General features: G+C 37.4%; 1 protein-coding gene across 2 annotated transcripts in view; it reads left to right on the top strand.

Moving 5' to 3' along the window:
- Positions 1-678: 678 nt before the first annotated feature.
- Positions 679-20,693, top strand: part of LOC120779179 (serine/threonine-protein kinase BRSK2) — a 48,734-nt gene continuing 28,719 nt past the window's right edge. For both annotated transcript variants that reach the window (XM_040111423.1, XM_040111422.1), the window contains exon 1: positions 679-1,519. The gene's annotated coding sequence lies outside the window, so the exon portion shown is untranslated. The remainder of the gene's footprint in view (positions 1,520-20,693) is intronic.

Raw genomic sequence — 20,693 nt, 5'->3', positions numbered from 1 at the left:
CTGCTCCTCAATGAATTGTTTTTTGCCGCTGCAACTTTCAGAAATTGCTATATTTAGTACTGAGCGCGCACGAGAGCGCGCAACTCGCTCACTTGAGGGGTGCTCATGAAAATATACGTGTTTGGCAAGGGTTACATGAGGGTGGCATGGACCTTGCAACGGTGTGAGTGTGTGTGTGTGTGATGAATTGATTGAGGGAATTCCTGCTACTAAGTGCAACAAACAACACGCATACATATGCGCGCACAACAACAACAACAGCAACGACAGACACTTGCGTCGGTCAACAGTGGCTGCAGCAACAACAACAACACTGCGCGACTTTGACGTAAAGCCACTTCACGGAAATGTCAATGCAAAGCGTGAACGCGACCAAGTACGAGGGCGCTCAGTGACTCAGTGAAACGGCTGGTTGCAAGCAGAGTGTCCTTATGGCCATACAAAAACGGCGCAAGTGCAGAGAGAATGAGAGAAGGAATGTTTGCTTTGAAGTGTGTTTGTGTTTGTAAGTGGTGAGTGGGGTGGAGGGTGCGTGGGAAGAAGGGTGTGTGTGCTCGCTTAGTTTCTACCACGCTTCCATGTAGCCAGCTTAATCCGTTGCCACGACTGCTTGCTCTGGCGCATTGGCGCTCGCTCACCACTGGCCAGTTGCAGTTACGCGTCGAGCTGAGCAAGACATCAGCATTAAGCCGGAGCTTTTTGTAGTGTGGCATGAAGCAACTGTCGAACGCTTGAATGGCTATAACGGTTTAGTAGCAGAGAGTGCTGGGTGTGTTAGTGCTAGTGCTAGTGTGTGTGCGTGTGTGCGTGTGTGCGCCGTACAGCATACGCGTTTGTGTCAAAGTGTTCTTTTCTGCTGCTGTGTTGTAGTAAGCAGTGCGAATAAGCAGCAGAAGAAGCGAAGGCAGCGAAAAAAGGTGTATGGAAAAGCTGAAAATTTCCAATTTAGATTTTTTTTAATTCGCCCAACACTGTGCTTAGTCTTTTGTAGTAAAAGCAATTACGCGTGTGAAAAGCAAATGTAACGTAACGCAATTAAGTGCGAGTGGTTTAAGGAAAAAGGCAAAGAAAAAATCCGTTTAAAATTATGCGACAATTTCCGGTGCATGTGAAAACGGTAGCGTCGACGCTCACCAGTGGGTAAAAGCTGAAAGTCATTGTATAACCAGCCGCCGCAAATGTTGGAAAATATGCAACATACATACACATATACAACAACAAACATACAATACATATGTTTGTGCGGTGAGTGCGACTGACACTACACATGGTCAGCCAGCAAGTCCGTTAGTGAAAAATTACCAAAAAAAAATTGCAAAAAATATTAAATATTACTTAGCAGTGGCCGAGTGTGGTGAAAAAGCAAAAAAATATATCTAGCTTGTGCAACAAAATTTAACGCAACAGTATTAACACAAAAAAAATAAAAAATAATAAATAAAATATCTTTGTGCAAAAGAACACTCGCTTAACTTCTGTGGCAGCCGTATGCAGCAGCTATTTGGTAAACATATATAAAGTAGGTACAATAAGCCTCAAAAACCGTCTAAATACTCAACTACTAACCCAAACTGACTAGCCAACTAACTAGCTACAGACATACAGACATAGTTAGCAGCACTCCTGCTGCACATAAACACACATACGAACACACATACACAGGCATATTGTACATATCGATTTTCAACCAAACCAAAACTAAAGCGAGGCGAAGTGGTTGGGCCGACCCATACAGGCCAGGCAACCTTTCGGCCCAAGCCAGTCAGCCTCTTTCATAGACAAAAGCCGAAATGTACGCGAGTAGAAAACTCAACACGATACACCGCTAACTGTGGCAACATCAATAACAACAATAACGCCAGCGTGAGCTTACCACAATGTTATAGCAAGCAGCAAACAGGCAGCAGACACAAACAAACGCAAATCGTGAGCGCCAGTTGTTGTTGCAGACTGTTGTGCATAAGCGGACAGACAGCAGAAGAGCGCTCGCTCACTAATACAGACGCGTTTGTGTTTGTGTGCGTGTGTGTCAGTGGCTCAAGAGCGCCAGTGTTGCATTTCGCACCCTTCCACTCAAGCTTTCGTTGGCATACTAAGCGTCTAATTGCCACATTCCTTAATTGCATGAAATTTGGCGTCATAGCTATTTGTAAAAATTTCAAAAATTATTTTTATTAAAAAAAAAAATATTTTATAAAGGAAATTATTACTATTTTATTAAAAAATATTAAAAAAAATTATTATTTAACAAAAAACTACCAAATAAAAAACAAAATCATTATTTAAGAAAAAACCACTAATTAATAAAAAAATATTATTTTGTAAAAAAAATTATTGTCATATGTACATACATACATATGTATATAAAAAAATTGTAATTAAAAAAATCATTTAACAAAAAAATATTGATTAATAAAAAATTTGTTAAAATAAAATAAAAATAAATATATTTTCTAAAGAAATTTTGTTTTATAAAAAAATTAATAATTAAAAATATCATTATTTAATAAAAAAAATGAATTCATAAAATAACTAGTTTACTAAAGAATACCAAAAAAATAGTATTTAATATAAAATTATTATTTAAAAAAAATTTTTTTTTTTTATGTTTCTATACTCTGAGCTTCATTTGACTCTTTGTTACCCACAAATACTCGTACATTTGCTCAGCTGCTCTGCTCTCTCAAACACTTTTCACATATTTGTAGCATAGCTGCAGGCGCCGTGTGGCGTTGGCGTTGAAAAACACCGGTTCCGCTGTTTGCATTTTGATTTATTATCGGCTTTGTTGAAATTGGTTGAAACAGCTGGTGTTAGATTACTTGTAGATTTCAATTTGAAGCGACAATTCTTTAATTATTTCGGGTTTCGTTGGTGTTAAGGTTGTGTAGAGCAGAGTGAGCAGAAATTTGCTTGGAAAATATCAAATAAAAAAAAAATATATTTAGTTTAAACACTGCTAGAATACATTTGAAGTCTTAAAGTTGAGCTTAAGCCTACATACGCATAGGTTGCCACCTTTTTCCATTTCCAAACGAGCTATATCAAATAATGTAGTAAAATATGATACGAACTGCAAAATTAGAGGAGAATAATGGAATTTAATTGAATTTAAGTAATGGGTGATTAAAGTAACACACCAAGTGCAACACCATCACTCATCCTGATACCCATTCATTATTGGATAATATTCGCCCGAGTAGACCACGTCCAGCATGCGGGGAAAAAATATAACAGCCTTAGCTGAGACCGTGCACCGTGAAGAGTCGATTCGGCGCCGTTCGCAGCAACTCGGACTAACGTATGGAACGACTTGGCGCATTTAACGTCGACATCTTAATTTGAAAGCATACAAAAAATAGGTTGTGCAAGAAATGAAGCCGCTCAGCCTTCCCAAGCGACACCGCTTTGATCCATCTTGAAAAGTTCCAAGAAGATCCGACGTTTTCGAGCCAAATTTTGTTCAGCGTTGAAGCCCATTTCAATGGCTATGTAAACAAGCAGAATTGCCGCATTTGGGACGAAGAAAAACCTGAAGGTATTCAAGATCTGTCATTTCATCGAGAAAATAATGATGCCGGTGTGGACGGAATCGTTATCACCCCATGATAACCGACTATTTGATATCTGCAATTCAAGCTCGTGATATCGGCGACACTTGGTTTCAACAAGACGGCGCCACTTCCCACACATCGCATCAATAAATGGATTTATTGAGAGAACACTTCGGTGAGCAGATAATTTCACATTTTTGGCGGCGAATCGGCCATCAAGATCGTGTGATATCACACCTTTAGAATTTTTCCTGTGGGAATATGTAAAGCCGGAAACATCGCACGTGTCATACGCCACCAACCAGTTGAAATGCTCGAATGAGCATTCGAAAATTGGACTCAAGGGATAAACTTTGAGACAGGTAGCCGCGGCCAACATTTGAAAGAGATAACCCTCAAAAACTAAATGGCAAAGAATGTTCTTTCGAATGATAAATAATCATTCCGCCTTAGATTTGAAATTCTGTGCTTATTCTTTAGAAAAGTAGGGAGCCACGAAATGGATCATTTTTACATACACACATGTATGGAAATTATGTAAGCTATTTATTAGCTTAAAATAATGTTTGAAATTATGAGTTTCGAAAGCACTTTGAAAATGAAAATTTAAACTGCATATATTGCTCGAATAATTAGAAGTATCCACAATGATTAAGCGCCAACTAGCTTTTCTTGATGAAAAACTGCTTCGGCTTTATTAACACTCTATAGGCTGTCGATGCCATTATCAGTAAGCCTTCTTTATTTTCAGTGTGCATCGCTTGAGCGCACAATAAGTCAATAAACACTAGCTCGATATTAATTTTATAACAACAAAAAACAAAAAGCAATAAAATATAAAAATTATAAATAGCCAAGCATTGCGCTGGCAATATCAAGAACATATGCGACTATAAATAGAAACAATTCAACTTTGATCCCAGTCCAAAGCAGCGCAGCGCAGCAACAGCGAACAGCAACAGCAATACACACACAACGCAGACACCTCTGCAATCCTTCACACGCTGCAATTTCTATACAGCGCGGAATAAAAGCTACGCTCCAAGCAGAGCAAACAAACGCGTGCACTCAAACACCCACACACACACACGCATTGTTAACTTTAATTTCATTTAATTCTGTTTCAAGTGAGCGGCTGTGATAGCGCGAATGCGAGGGCGGCGCGCGCGGGCCTCATATTGTTTGTGAGTGAGCGACGCTTTCTTCAAACTATTTGGCTGCCATTTCAAGGTGAACAAGCGCGCGCGCTCGCATTGTTTGAGCGCTTATGGAGAGCGCGCGTGTGGCTGCGACGGCGGCGGTAGTGGAAGGAAGCGCTGGGCGAGGCGCCTTGCAATGGCCGTGGTTTACTTGTATACGTGTGTGTGTGTGTGTGTATAGGTGGGTTTTTGCGCGCATATGGATGAGCATGTGAAATACTTGTAGCTAGGCGAAGAGTGTGTGCGAGCGCGCTGTATTTGTGCGTTTATGAGAGCGCGCGCGTGTGTGTGTGACTGCACTTTATCACGTTTGAGCGTAAATGAAGTCTCCCACTGGGTGTGTTTGCTTTTTATTAGCGGCGCTCTTGTGCTTCGACATGTCGTTTGCTCTTTTCAGCACTCAATATCAATAGAATTTTCTCTACGTGCGTGTTTGTTAGCCTGACGCCTACGCGCATGCGTGCCATATGCAGCATAAACTAATAGGAATCGACGGAGAAAAGCGCAGTGGTGAATTTCAAAACATTTTTCATATTCGTTTTTCACTTTTTGTTTGTTCAAAGTGCCTGGCTCGAGCAGTGATAAAGCGTTTGACAATTGTCTGCACAACAACAATAACAATAACAAAAAATATGTGTGTGACGAAAACGGGCTATATGTCCGTCCATTGGCATGTCAAAGCGCGTATTCTTGTGTACGTGTTCTGTGTTGTTATTGTTTTTGCAGTCGTCGGCATGTTTGACTTGCGTTTAAGTATGAAACATGCAACTGCAACATCATGTCGGCATGTCAAATGAATGTGCGCTTTTTGCTGTCTTTGCGTACAAGCGCACATACACATGCAAATATATTGTGTGTGCACACACACACACTTATCACTGCCACAACTCTGCTGCCTCAGCCGCCGCCAGCTTGTCAATAATGTTACTACGGTCGCTCTGTCATTAAGCGACTTCTATGTGTCAGCCACCTTGCCTCATACCGTTTGTTTTCCCCCCTAGCCCCTCCCCTTCCGCCTCCTCCTCCGCCTCCTCTTCGGTTTTTAATGCGTTAGATTTTTGCTAGTTTGCATGCCACTTGTGACGTTCCAGTTTGTTGCACTTTGATGTCTGTTCACTGCCTTTGCCACAAACACACGCACACACTTATAAATGTTCGGTTTTTGCTGTTGTTGCCGTTTTTGCGCTAAATAATTGTGTCTAGCTGCGCTGTGCAACGGGGAATTTCAGCTCATAATTTATATACTATGCCGAGTATTTGCTTATGTATAGTTAAAAGTGCCGATATGGAAATGTTGCACGTCTAAAAATATACAACTTTGCATATATATGTGCATGCATGTGTGTATTTGTGTAGTTAAGTGCATAGAAATTCAGGTTCATGCAGTCAAGCTCATATATTTTTACTCGCAATGCTTTTGCACTTACACACGCACACATGAAAACGAGGCATACTTTTGCGGGCAAAATTAAGACACATAAAAACATGCATACTAAAGTATACACATACAAGCATATCATATATAAATATATGTATATATATGTTTGTTTGAAGTACTTAACATTCCGACCCACTCGTTGGCAGTCACATACATTTGCATACCCACACATATACATATACGTATCCTCTTCATTCTTTGTTCCTTCGCGTTCCAGCGCCGTCTTCTGGCAGTTCATTTGTTATTTGTTTATGCCCTTTAGGTTGCTTAAAGGTAAATGACATTATTATCCTGTGTGAATATTCCTTTGAAGTGCTTGTTCCATTGGCTGTCGTTGCCATTTATTTACTAATGTGGAAATGTGGCAATGTTGTCAGCAATTCTGCTTTAATTTTCCGCTTTTGACCTTCGCCGAAGGAAGAATATTTTGATATTTTTCATACAAAGTGTGCTTGTTTTGCAAATGTTCCAATTGGAAAATATTTGCGCTTAAAATTCCTTTCATTAAAATTAGTATTTTTGTTTTTTATTAAGACTGAATCGCGTTTAATTTAGTACTAGTCTATTCCATTCGTTTCTATTTCATCACCTAGTTTATTCACTAACACTAACTTACTGCTTTGGTTTTCGTTCTCTCCAATAATCGGAAAAATTATTCACAATTTGGATGTTAATATATACATATATCCCCGATATTTGTAGTCAACAGCAACGATAAGCCAAGCATCGAACGTAATTTTACATTTACTGCCAACCGACTTGTTTTGTAGATAAATGAGAACAGAGTCAGTTTTTAGACTAAGAGAATCCCTCCTTTTAGTCGCCAGTAACAAGGGACATTTTACGAAGCTTAGTAAATTCCCGTTTCTAACCCTTATCACGAATTTTCGAAGTCCTATGGAGTTGAAATATAAAAGGTCCGTATTATTGTCTTTCCTTCCAGAGTAGAGTGGGAAAGAGACAAGGGGCGAGATAGATAAGGGCGCATGGACTAAGCGTCTTTACGAATTGTTGCAAACTAGATAATTGAGTGGAAAGTGGTGTCTTTTCTGCAAAATTAGATACTATAGTCGCCTTCCCGCTGCCAACCCACTTCAGAATTTCGTACATATGAAGATCCCACCTGCACCTTTTGAAGATCACCATTTAGACGGTAAAATTTTGAGTACACTATTTGTACCAGCTGGCTAAAATACGCCTAGAGGTAGGCAACATATTTTAATAAATTAAAATAAAGACAGTAAAGGCAATATTTTCTCCAAGATTTTCAAGATATTTGACGCAAAACTCTAAAAAAAACTTATCAACTTACCTATGCCATCTCATTCGTCTATCATGATTTTGATAATTTCACAACAGCTTCACCAAAAATAGAAGTGTGACTTTGCTAATTATGCCTAGATGTAGGCAACATTTTTCAATCAATTAACAATTGACAATTTTTTTTTTTAAATAAATAAAAAAAATATAAAAAAAACGGCCCACTCCGGGATTATCAGGGATAGTTGTCAAATTAATTGTAGTTTGTTTTGAGGAAAAAACAAAAATGGCGAACTTCCAAAAAATGACGATTTTACTTAAAAAACAGATTATTTTATATAATTGATCGTGTTAAATTTTTTTTGTGTATTTTTTCGAAAAATTCATTCAAAAACAAAAATTTAAAAAAATGGTCCCCAAAAGTCAATGTCTACAAAAGTTATGGCTATTTGAAAATAAAAAAGCCTTTTCTTGAAAAATTCATAACTTTTTTTGAAGTTGGACAAAAAATTTTGAAAAAATTCTCAAAAATGTTTTTCAAAGGGTAGAAAAGGATGGATAAGTTTCAGCAAAATCTAAAGGGGTCGGGTTCAAAACTGGTCGATTTGGTATGGAATACCCCATGTTCAGATTTCTGAACAGTTCTTAACGGCTACAATTGTAAATGAGATATTTTTGTAAATCTGTGTAGAAACAGATATCATATTTCAAATATTTATATGCATTATCGCTAAAATATAAAAACATAGTCCTAAATATAAATATATATGTACAAATACCCATTGCAATGGTACATGGTATGGGGTTGTTTTCAAGTGCATATGCACATTTGTATTCAATTGCCTAAATGCATATCTTAGGTCAATATGTTATCGTAAGTAAATATCTTTGGTTGTTAATTGTTGAGTGCAAACGTATTGCATATAAATGTATGTACGTATCTCTATGCGTTTGTTTATGTATTTACTTTGTACTGCCTCAACACTGGCGAAGATAAGCCTGCTAAACTATTAAAGGATAAGAAAAACGTATGTATGCCGTTATGAACATTTATGCTTAAGATATGTGTACATACTTCGGTATGTACAATAGATTAGTATTAAGATTGGTGTATGTACTCTGCATGTGGTGCATACACAAATTAGGATAAGAAATTTTATAAATAAAGGAGCTCTGGGCAACCAGAGCTGAGTACATTTTTAAGTCCGAAACAAACGCGTCTTATTTCTAACACCCCATATACATATAATCAGCATATATATGATTAATATATATGCGTAACCGTAGTACATAAGGCATATACTCGTAATTATGTTGATCTTATAAATACAAAAGCGTGTAGGTGTCACTTTCGTGCACAAGGAAATTACGCGTTTGCGGTTTCTGCGCTGTTTACAAATTTGTGGTTCTTTACCATAAACACAGCAGCTTTTGCAGGCAGCGGCGTTCGCTGCAAGTGTCGTTGCGTTCACCGCACGTTCGACACATTTTAATTCAATTTAACCGCTCACAATTTAGCGCGTAAGCTTTCACTTTGACAACCATCAGCGGCAGCGTCCAACATTACGCCGCCACTTTCCGCTATGTTTACGGTTATAACTTTAACTTTGACTGCTATCAGCTAGTTTATTTAAGTTAAGCCTTCACTGAAACACCGTTAAAGCTGCTGGCTAACCAACACCAACGGCAAGTTTCACTCATTGCATAACATAAATATTTATTTGGCCCGCAGTGTGCAGCAACAATAAGCGCGTTGTCGATGAGTAGCCATTAAAGCCGAACTTTGTGTGTGTGTGTCTGTGCTTATTGCAAGCGATTGTCATGTTGTCAGTGTTGATGTTGATGTTGTGTGGCAAAATAAAATGAAATTGTCTCAGTTTGCCTGCGGCATAATTGCCTTATTACAGGTGCAACACAGGACAAGCAGGATGTGGATGGCAGGAAAGCTGTCGTCAACTTTTAATGACCATCACAGCAAAGTTTTACATGCAACGAGCATGTTGTTGAGCACAAACAAACATATAACAAGATTCATATCATAATAAAGGAATATGTATGTATATTAAGGTGAGCCAAAAACTAAGCTTTGAATTCAGGAAAAAATATTGAGACTAGTTCGCGTGACAAAGTCGACTCAGCTCTTCACGCTTATCATTTATACTTATATTTATACATATATTCAGTAGACACCCTGTGTTTCCCCTGTTGATTAAAAATTGAAATTTGAAGCTGGATATCAACTTGAGAACTATAGATTTTGCAAAATAAGCAGAATTTACTCTTAGTTTTAGGCATAAACCAGGTTAGTGGGTACTAAATATTAGCTTAAAGAGTAATAAAACTCCATTATAAACTTTGTAAATATAAATAATGTAGAAATCAGTGATTTACATAAACGAAAACCAGCATCACTTCACTTCAAGCGCTGAAAAGTTCACAGACATAAATCAATAACAAACCAAAAGTTTTACGTAGTAATTTGTAACTGTTATTTGACCACTCTCTACATTTTAATGATATGTTCATGCTTCTTTTCTATCGATTAAACAATTACATTTAGTATACTGACTTGTCTCAGAAATGCGTGACCTTGAAAGTGAATAAAAAAAGGTGGATGAATAAAGCTAAAATAGTTGCAGACATTGCTGATGTCATGCATAACCTATTGCGTTCACTAAATTTTTAGAAATGAGTTTTGAGTTGCAGTTGAAACGATATGGCAGAGAAGTATACGTTTAGGCACACTTCCAAAAAAAATTTACTAATTTTGTTTGCTAAAATGACTTGATGTTCAAACTTTTTAAATCTCTAAGAGAATTATACTTTTAGTGGAGCTTCCGCTACAAAATGCGTTAAATTTATTTGCTAAATTCCTTGAATTTTCACTTTGCTAACTGCTAAAAGAAGTATAAGTTTAGGCGCACTTTAATATTTGTTCGATTCACTGGAATTGTATAATTCTCAAATGGTTTACAAAACTTGCTCACAATGCAGTAACTTATATTAACATAATTCACTTTATGGAGAAATATTTTTAAAAATTTTTTTAAACATTTCGTATATTACAAAATTTACAACAACAAAATATTTAATTTGCCAGATAAACATTTTTCATCATATTGTTAAGTGTCATATATTTTAATTTTAGTCTATATTTAATTTGCTACCTTCATTGATTTTGACACTTAGTGCACCCCTAAGAGGAGTATAGGTTTAGGCGCGCTTCCAGCCTAGTAGACTCGCTTTTTCTCAGCAGCTCTAAGAATAATATACTTGTAGTTTTGTGTGCATTAAGCTGAGCATATTTTACTCTTTTAGTACCTTTTTAAAAGTTTTAAATGATTTACAGTTTTATTCTAAAAATTGTTAAGTCCACATTTATTTGCAAAATTCCTTTTTTTCATTTTATAAACCTCTGAAAGTACTTAGTATTCTTTAAGCAGACTTCCACATTAGTATACCTTTAAATGCTTTTCTTTAGCAGCGCTAAGAAAAGTATAGTTTTGGGCGCACAATGCATAGAGTGTAACATCTTTAACGCTCTTACTAGCTTTTGGAAATTTTTGGCTGATTTATAGTCTAATTTTAAAAATTGCAAAATCTAAAGCAACATTCAAAATGAAATTTGTTAAGAACCTTCCACTTTAAAAACTTCTAATAGTATACTTTTAGGAGCATATATAACAAATCTCAATTTTTTTACACAGCCTAGTCTAGAAGACTTTGAAAAAGCTAAAAAAATATTCATAGTGGATTAGAACGCATTGGAAATGAAAGGTAAAATAAAAGATGTTAAAGGAAAAATAATTTACGGGCGATCTAAGGTCGGGAAAAGAAAGTGAAAGGAGGTGATTGAACTTTTTTTTAGGGTTTAAAAGGGTTTAAAGTTCTATAGAAAAAAGCTATAAGGGGGAGGTGTGAATAATGAAAGGAGCGAAAACTTTTGTACTTCATAACTTCAAAATTGAGATGAAAAATTCAAATAACCAATGTTTAGGGTTTTAGACCGTAGGTCTAAATGTACAATAATTCGAATAATGAGAATTTTTAAACTAATATTCTCTGAAATACATGAAGGCATTATCGACTTTATATATTCTCTTACACTAACTGCAATATCTACCACCTTATCAATCAGCCAACATTAATTCATATATTTTCAATTTATCACGACATCCATTTATGGTGTAAGCCGTCACGTCGGTAAAATTTCACTGCTCATGCGAGTAAGATTGCAAAATTGCTGCTTAACTCAGGCAATGACTCGGGCAAAATAAAGATTTAACTCGCTTGCCTGCTGTTAGCAGCTGTGTGTTTGGCAAAATTTTCGCCATTTCAAAAAGATATTATCATTTCAGACCACTTTCCACCGCTGTTTATTGAAAGCTGTTTCTGAGTTTGAATAAAAGCGGTTGCTTATCATAATATATTCTGCGCACGCCAGCTGCAAGCGTCGATAAATATGAGTACATCCTTTTTATGCCTTTCACATCCTGTTGCCATTTAGGCTACTTATATGTAGAACTAGTGGTTAGCAACTGAAAAAAAAATAAAAAGCCAACACAAAACAAAGTGCCTAACCAGTAAACCGGCAAACTAGCTGGCCAGCACGGCGCAGTTAACCGACCGACGCGACCCTCTGGGCTGCACATTCAACCAATTGAACACCTAAATAACCATTCATGTCGCCCCTTTCATATTGCCCCTGCAGCCACATAGCCTGCCAGTGCCTGTTCGCAACCGCTGACCGCACCCACAAACACACACACCAGCGCACCGACACGCCAGCGCAGTCATTACTGCCATTATAACCTTGACCGCTCGTCGCTTTCCCCCCTAAAGTTAACCGCAACTCTGCTGTTTCCCTTTTCAATTCACTTACTTTTACGATCCGTTGAATTTAGTGCTTTACGATTATTTCATATTGAAACAAAACAGCCTGCCTATACTAACAGAGTTTTCAAAAAATTTATATGAAAGGATACATGTACATATATATATGATATCTACAATAATATTGTGCTAATTAATTAAGAGCTGTACACTATTTCTGTATATATATAAGGCACACTCATTATTTAATAGAATCTAAATGACGAAAGCGGCGTGTTGGGCGACTGTGGTTGATGTGGTTGAGGAAATGCTGGCTAATTGAGTTAGAGCACGTCAAAAGAAATTATTTGCTGACCTCGCATTTGTTCTGTATATAAATATGTTTATTTATTATTTTAAATAAAATTATTATACATCTAATTTTATTTGCAACAACTACAGAAGGAACAAGACTGTATCTCTGAATGTATGAAATAATGAATGCGAATGAGATGTGGTAATGAAATTATGTAAGAATCCGTTATTTTTTATGTTTAATAGGCGCTTGGTACTACATCGGAAACAAAGAAATATTTTTGACACCTTTGAGTTCTACTTCTAAGTTCTATCGAACTAATTTACAAAATAATGCGAAAATCTGCGCGGATTAAATAACTGGAGTAGAAAGTATAATATATACATATATGTATATAGTTATACGTCATCTCACTCATCTATCATGATTATGATAACTTCACAATAAATTCACTAAAAGTAAGAGCGTGACTTTGCTAAAATATGCCTAAAGAAAGGCAACATTTTACAATAAATTAACAGAATACCATTAGAGGCAGTATTTTTTCACAAGTTCTCAATATATTAAATCAAAAACTCGAAAATAATTTAAATGAAATGAAGTAGTAGAAAAATAAAATAACGAAATAGTCTCTGTATAACAACCTCACTAAAAAATAGGTGTATGACTTTGCTAAAATACGCCTACAGGTAGGCAACATTTTTGAATAAATTAAATTAATGACCTTCGAGCAACATTTTCTCAGGATTTTAGTGTAATGAAAAACATTCTAAAAGAACTTTGCAATTCAAAATGATTTTTTTTTTCATTGAGTTATAAAATTTAGAAGAAAAAAAATTTCCCCTTAAAATAATCAAATTAATTTCAATTAATTTCTATGAAAGTAGAAATTTTTTTGAAGTACTTGAATGCGTGATATGAACTTTTCGAACTGCTAATAAGAAAAAAAGTAGAAAATTGTAAGGCAGAGAACCTTCCCATTAAATTAAGAGCTCATGTTTGAAGAGATTTTCTTAGAGGTGTCTAAGAACCTATTTTTCAGAGTATCAAGCGAAAAAATGTTTGACTCACCATAGTAAATATCTTTATAGACAAATCATTTCTTTCAAATATGATTATAATAACGTAAAAAAATGGCTTGTGGCTTTGCTAAAATACGCCTACATGTAGGCAACATTTTTTGAAGTATATTAGAATAAGTGCTCAAGGCAATATTTTCTGGGCACTCTCAGCAGTTTACAACTCTAAATATTAAATCCAGTCCAAAACTATTTAACTGAAACTGTAAGTAAAATCTAAAAAATAAATTTAAAAACAAATTATATTATTATGCTTCGCATAGATTTATTAAACATCTTTTTCTTAGTTCCAAAAAATCTCGCTAAATTCTAAAGTGTAATGCGTGTGAGTTTCAATGTAAGAAGAAAAAACGCATTTGGGTAAAGAAGAATAGCGAATTAAAGAAATGAAGTTATATCTAAACCCCAGCCGCTGAGCGAATTATCCTTGATTATGAATTCCTTTTTCCGCCATGCTATTTTCCGCATTATCAGCAAGTAAACAATGCTGTTGTTGCTGTTATTGTTAACCAGCAGACAGTAATTGGGTTTTAGCAACTTCAAAGTACTCAACGTTATGCCGAAGATTAACTCACACCACTACACAGACACTTGCCGGCATGCATTAGGGCGTACAAAATGTTACGTATACGCCGTGTAGAGCACGTACATGGCCAATTGTAAAGCGACTGCGGCAACAAGCATGCAGTGTTCAAGCGTGTTTCGTCCCTTTTGCCAGCTGCCACAAGCAACTGTGCGACACTCTCAATGTTGAGCGCGCTGTGAAATGAGCGGTATGTGAGGGCGTTGGACCTCCCTTAGCTGGCGGTGGCTTCAAACTGCCCATTGTGAAAAAAATGAATTTTGCAGCTTAGCAAAAGACCTGCCACAGCAGATGAAGAAGAAATAAAATTAGAATTGCTAACATGAAATATGGCCACGCCGCGGACGGTCGCTCTTTGTGCACTGTCAGCCGCTGTCAATTCAGAAAGCAAGCTTTCATACCCAACGCTTGCTTTCGCATGTTTCTATGCGTGCGTGTGTTCGTGGTTAGCAGCAATCAAAGCGATGCCGTGTCAATAGCAAACGCTTGTTATAGATTGACTGCTTCAAGGCTCTCAACTCATTTCCAGCACATGCGCTGCCCCGTTGCTTGCCGCCCACTGCATCATTCACGCCTCACTTATTGTTCACTTCGCGTGAATTCGTGTCAATCTCGTTTCGAATTGAACGAAAACGCGCGGAAAGCAAAAAATAGCAAATGTCGCTTTCGTAAAAAGAAGCGAGGATTTTATGCAAATTCGCATTTCAGCGCCGTTATTACATTAAAGTTTGATTACCATTTTGGGAATCCGCAAGCTACCGTTAATACGCCGCTAGATAACGGTGCCGGTGCTCTTTTGAATTGTTTTCTTGCGCGCACATTTAACCGTTATAAATGTGGAAGAGTGGGAAAACTGGTGCTCAGGTGTGTCTGCCATGCTGATGGCTGCTCGCGTAAATGGCGCTCTCATGTTGCATGTAGCGCAATTTGATTGCTAGCAGCCGCACTCGTTACAGTTATAAAATTTTTTCGTTTATTATAAGTGTGTATGCGTATACTTGTGTGTGGAAAGCCTGCTGAAAGAAATATTTTTTTTTCTGTGAACGAGATGCCACAAAATTCAATAACTAACTTCCCGCAACGCATAATCAGCTTGAGAATCACAAGATGTTTCCTTCTGCGAGTTGTAAACATAATTGCAAATTTAAAATACCCTGTTCGAAGTATAACAATAGGTCTAGTAGCTTCCATAGATATGAAATTAATGTTTTTTTCTTTTTTATTACATAAAAGGATATAACAAGGTCTTTATCTCGAGTTTGATAGGCCAATTCGAACGGCAGTCTGTATATGTGCGAAATAGTCCCTCAGTTTTTGAGAAAACGATCCGAAATTTTGCACTCGTGGTTTTTTCACCAAGAAGCAGCACATTTATCGGAATGACCAATATCGAACCACTATAACATATAGCTTGCATACAAACTGAATGATCGGATTCAAGAGCTTGTATGAACAACTAACAACAACATTTTAGAAAATATCTTCAAGAAATTTTACACGGATTATTGCCTAAAGCAATAGTGTAATTTCTGAAGAAATTGTTCACATTGGATCACTATGGCCTATAGCTACCATACAAACTGAACGCTCGGAATTAAGTGTTTTTATGAACAACTTTTCCATTTGAAGAGATATCTTCACAAAACGTGCTACGATTTATTGTCTAAGGCAATGATACAGTCTCTGAAGAAATTGTTGAGATTGGATCACTATAGCCTATAGCTACCATACAAACTAAACTATAAAAATCAGTAGAATTGACATTTTAAAAATAAAGCAGGGCTTATGAAAATTATATCGCTCCACTTAACACCATAAAAAGCACCATACAAGTCAATACATCGAAGTACTTGCAACAAAAATAATTAACAAGAAAAACCGCGCTGCCATCAAAGCAAAACCACTTCACGCATCATTGCAGCTCAATTAAATCAATTTCCACAACAAATAATTGTCAATAAAAAAACCATAACAATTAGCCAAAGTAGTTTATCAAAAAGCACAGCATTTAGTATCATGTTGCACACGCTAAACTATATGTGTAATTGGAGGCATTAAGAGTGCAGAGTAGAGAGCGTAGTGCATAACGCACGCGCGCCACACTAAAAAGCATTCACGCACAATTTAATTGCATTTAAAACATCGTTTAATTACATGAGTACACACATATGCTGCCTGGCATATAATATATGATCGCACACATACACCTACAAATAAACACACGCAAATGCGCGCAAGTCACATTCAGCAAAGCTTTCGAGCTGGCAAAAAGCAAGAAAAATATAGCCCATGTGTTGCTTGCTCGGCCGCCCATAAACCACTGCATATTTATTAGAACAAAATGGCTTATTAATGTGTTTAAAGAGGTCAGCCCACATGCAGCGGCATGTGCAAGCGGTGCGTTGGAGTGTTGGTGGAGGAGCAGGCGTATGGCGATTGCCAGCGATAAAAGAAAAATTACGCAAAACGAGAGCGTAAGCAACTTGCCTTGACTCGCATAAATCGTAATGGCTTGCTTCCTCACTGTGCCGGCGTGGCTGCTGCCACTGCAACACTTACTGTTGTTGTTGTTGGCACTGCCGTGCTTGTTTTTGTTGTTGCTGCCATTGCTACGTTTCTTCTTGTTGTTGCTGCCACTGCTGTTGTTGTTGTTTTTGTCAGCCTTTTAGTCTACTTGCCTCAATTTCTTTCATTAAACATTTCGTGAGTCTGCCTCCGGTCAGCGCGTCGTTGCCTCCATGGCAGGCTGCTTGCTTGCCTGTGCTCATTTTTGTTGTTTACTTTGGCTTTTGTACGCATTGAGAAAATTTTCGAGAATTTCGCAACAACACAGCCGCCATCATTTATGCAACGTACATACAAGCGCCTTTGCCTTAACACACACACATACACCATCATGCGCTGGCATGTCCTTTTTCCTTTCTCACACAAAGCCTTGCCTGCTTTGTTGCTGTTTATTTACAGCTAACAAAATGGAAACTGGAAATTTTGCCTTTTCGATGTTTGTGGCATGCTGCCACTACCACAACCGTTAACGCTGTTGTTCTTGTTGTTGCTACTGGCACGTAAATTGCTGAATGTCATGTGCAATGTGTGGCGCGCACTCGTCGCCGTTGCGGCGGTGTTGTAAGGGGCGTGGCAGGCAGGTGCTTTTCATTATGAATGTGCCGCTCATTTTCAAAGCTAACCGCAGCGCACGAGCGCGAGCTGTTGTAGTCGTGTAAGTGTTTCTGTAAACATGTGCCGATTCACATTTTTCAAAGCATCGTTTTAGGCGCACAACACATTTTTCATTTCTCAGGCGGGTTGGCACTTGCCGATTTCGGCCTCGTGTTATACGCTTATTACACTGATGATTGTGGCTTGTTGCTTTTGTTGTTTTCTTTATAATATGCAATCCCGTTTGTTTGCTCGTTTTCGTTGTTGAAGTAAAGTGACCGACACAATAATTTGTTTATTTGGTTAACTTTAATATGTGCTTACCAAGATAGTGTTGGAATATTTCAAATCTGAGAGGCACTTTAAAAACTAATAGGACTAAAGTTGGCGAAAAATATTGAGGGTTTGGTGAAGGTAACCTATATTTCGGTAACTACCTCATTTTAACTTATATTCTTGTTGTCTACCACATATTATAATATGTAACATACGACTTCGGAGTTTATGTACAGAAACAGTCGTAACAGTGGGGCTTCTGAACTTCACTGCCAAAACTAATGTGAACAAGTCGACTATTGTTCTATCTGCCAAAAAAGGGTTGCCCATCATTTTCTGGTATTAGCGAACTATTGATATCCACAGGTTTTAAGATATCGATCAGAAATTTTGTAAACATCTTTGTTTGCCCAAGAAACTGAGTATTTGTCGAAACCGTTGATACCGCATGACTATAGCATATAGCTGCCATACAAACTGGCCTATAAAAATTATGTCGCTATATAGAAAACTTCTTTAGTTGACAAGATATCTACACAAACTTTGGTACAGGTTATAGTCTAAAGCATAGGTACAATCTCGGAGAAAATTGTTCATATCGGATCACTTTAGTATGTGCTGCCATACAAACTGACACATCAAAATGCCTTTCTTGTATGGAAAACTGTTTTATTAGGCATGAAATCTTAACGAAATTTGGCATAAATTATTATTTAAAGCAATACTACAATATCTGAATAAATTTTTAAGTTCGAAATACTATGGCATATAGCTGTCATACAAACTGGCCGATCTAGTTCTTATATGAAAAGCTTTTTAATTTGTCGATATATCTTCACGAAATTTGGCATGGCCTATTCTTTGAGACATTAATGCCATTTCCGAAGAGATTGCTTAGATCAGATCACTATAGCATATAGCTGCCATACAAACTGAACATTCGAAATCAACTTCTTGTAAGGAGTGTTTCTTTTTTGTTAACGTTTTTTCTTGTTTTGTTCTCATATTCATATTAATTTATATACTCTCACTTAAAATCTTATCAATTACGCTGAATAGCACACGTACTGCTTCATTAAAATACAAATTATTCCCCCGTTCCATAATCCTTTCCTTCATGTTCACACAACCAACACTTATTTTTCAATTACGCCAACATGCTTTTAATTCCCACCCAACCGCACACTTGTCTTGCTATGATTTTTTCGCCGCCAAAACTTAATTGCTGCATTCAACTCCTTCTACACTAATTTACATTTTTTATTTTCCATTCTTTCATTGGCAGTTCATTTATGCATATTTTCGCTCTCATTTCACCACACACACGCACACATAAACATGCGCGTATTTTTTTAATTTCTGACAGCGCACCACTACTTTCTTATTTCCGTCTTTCCGGTCGAGTTTCCGTCACCTCGCCTTCCACCGCTGCGTCTCGCCTTCCTTCCGCCATTGGCAACTTCCTTCCGCTGGAGTGCGCCGTCGGCGTCTGCTCGCATGCTCGGTGAGGTGGAAGGAATTTATACATGCTCCCAATAAATATATTTAAATTGTTGCTATGTATGTATGTGTATGCGTGCGTGTGTTTATGACATGCGACCTAGTTGCCCCATATACGCAAATTGACTTTCTTTCAAGTAGTTGCGCCAACAAATAGCAACAACAACAACAACACACACGCTTTCCAGTATACTCGCCAGTGCATATACTTTCGTACAGACACACACATACACAGACATTTTTTATTTACTACTCACAAGCGAAATTTCTGCCATAATATGAATTTTCATACACAATTTCGGTTACTACTCGGGCACTTCTGGCACTTGTGCTGCTTTATTCACCGTTATCGCCACTTGTGCCGCACTTGTGCACAACTTCTTAAAGTCGTCTACGTCATCTTAAATTTGCTGCTCGTCTCTTTGCGGTGTTTTTCTATACCGATTCCGTCGCCATCATTATGCTTCGTCTCGCATTTCATAACTCACACACACACACTTACTTACTTACTTACTTATGAGTCGCGCATGTGTTGAGCGTATGTATGTAGGAATAAAATACCGTCTTGACGCTCGTTTGCCCTGCTTGCGAAATCCCTGCTGTATTTTTTGTCTGCTTGTTGGCTTGGCAGCTCATTTTGCTGCATCCGTATTTGATTTATCTTCCAATCGTTTAAGCAGACACTAAGCTTTCGCAGCGAGTCAGCGCGTTTTCGGCAGATCTCCGCGTGGCCTTGTTCATTTTGGCGTCTCGCATTAAATTCGGTTAATTAAATTTATTAAAAAAGGCCATTTATTATGCGGCTTTGAGACGTTGCATGTTCATTTATAATTATTTTCTTTTGTTTTTGTTTTTTTTTTTTGTTTTGTGCTTTGATTGTTATTCGGTGGATTTAATTGAGTGAAGGAATTCAGGCAAATGAAGCGTGATGATTTTTTCAAAAAACTTATTTTTAAAGAAGGAAAAGGTAGGAACTATACTATATGTATGTATATATTCAGGAGCAAAACTGGATCCACAAAACAAAATGCTTTGACTTGGTTGAAAAAAATGAAATTCAGAGGCGAAAAGCGCCCGACCTCACTTAAGCTATTATGAGATCGACTCAGATGTTTTGCGATACTATAATCAAGCCCATTATGTGTGTTGCAAAAAAGCTCAAGAGCGTCCACCGAGCCGCATATACATAATGCTCATAGATATTCCCGAAATGTTCCCATCAGACTAAGAGAATCTGGGTTTTCTAATGAACAGATGTCCTTGTATTCGGAAATCCTCATACGCTTTGCATTATACCGGCTATTTTGGATCATGGAATCGTCAAACCAAACACTGGTGGCTTTTTCTATGTCTATATATAGCTGCGAGGAAGTTGTAGGTGTTAAGAAGACCTTTGAGGAGAAAGGCAGTAAGCTTCTTTACAGATGGGTCAAAGCTTGGGAAAAGGTTGGTGGAGTGGTATATTGTCAGGAACCCCTAATAACTTCAGTTTCAGGCTTCCTGACTATTGTAATATT

The sequence above is a fragment of the Bactrocera tryoni genome, chromosome 5 (genome assembly GCF_016617805.1).
Source record: "Bactrocera tryoni isolate S06 chromosome 5, CSIRO_BtryS06_freeze2, whole genome shotgun sequence".
Classification (NCBI taxonomy): domain Eukaryota; kingdom Metazoa; phylum Arthropoda; class Insecta; order Diptera; family Tephritidae; genus Bactrocera; species Bactrocera tryoni.
This window is presented reverse-complemented; position numbering and strand designations above follow the sequence as displayed.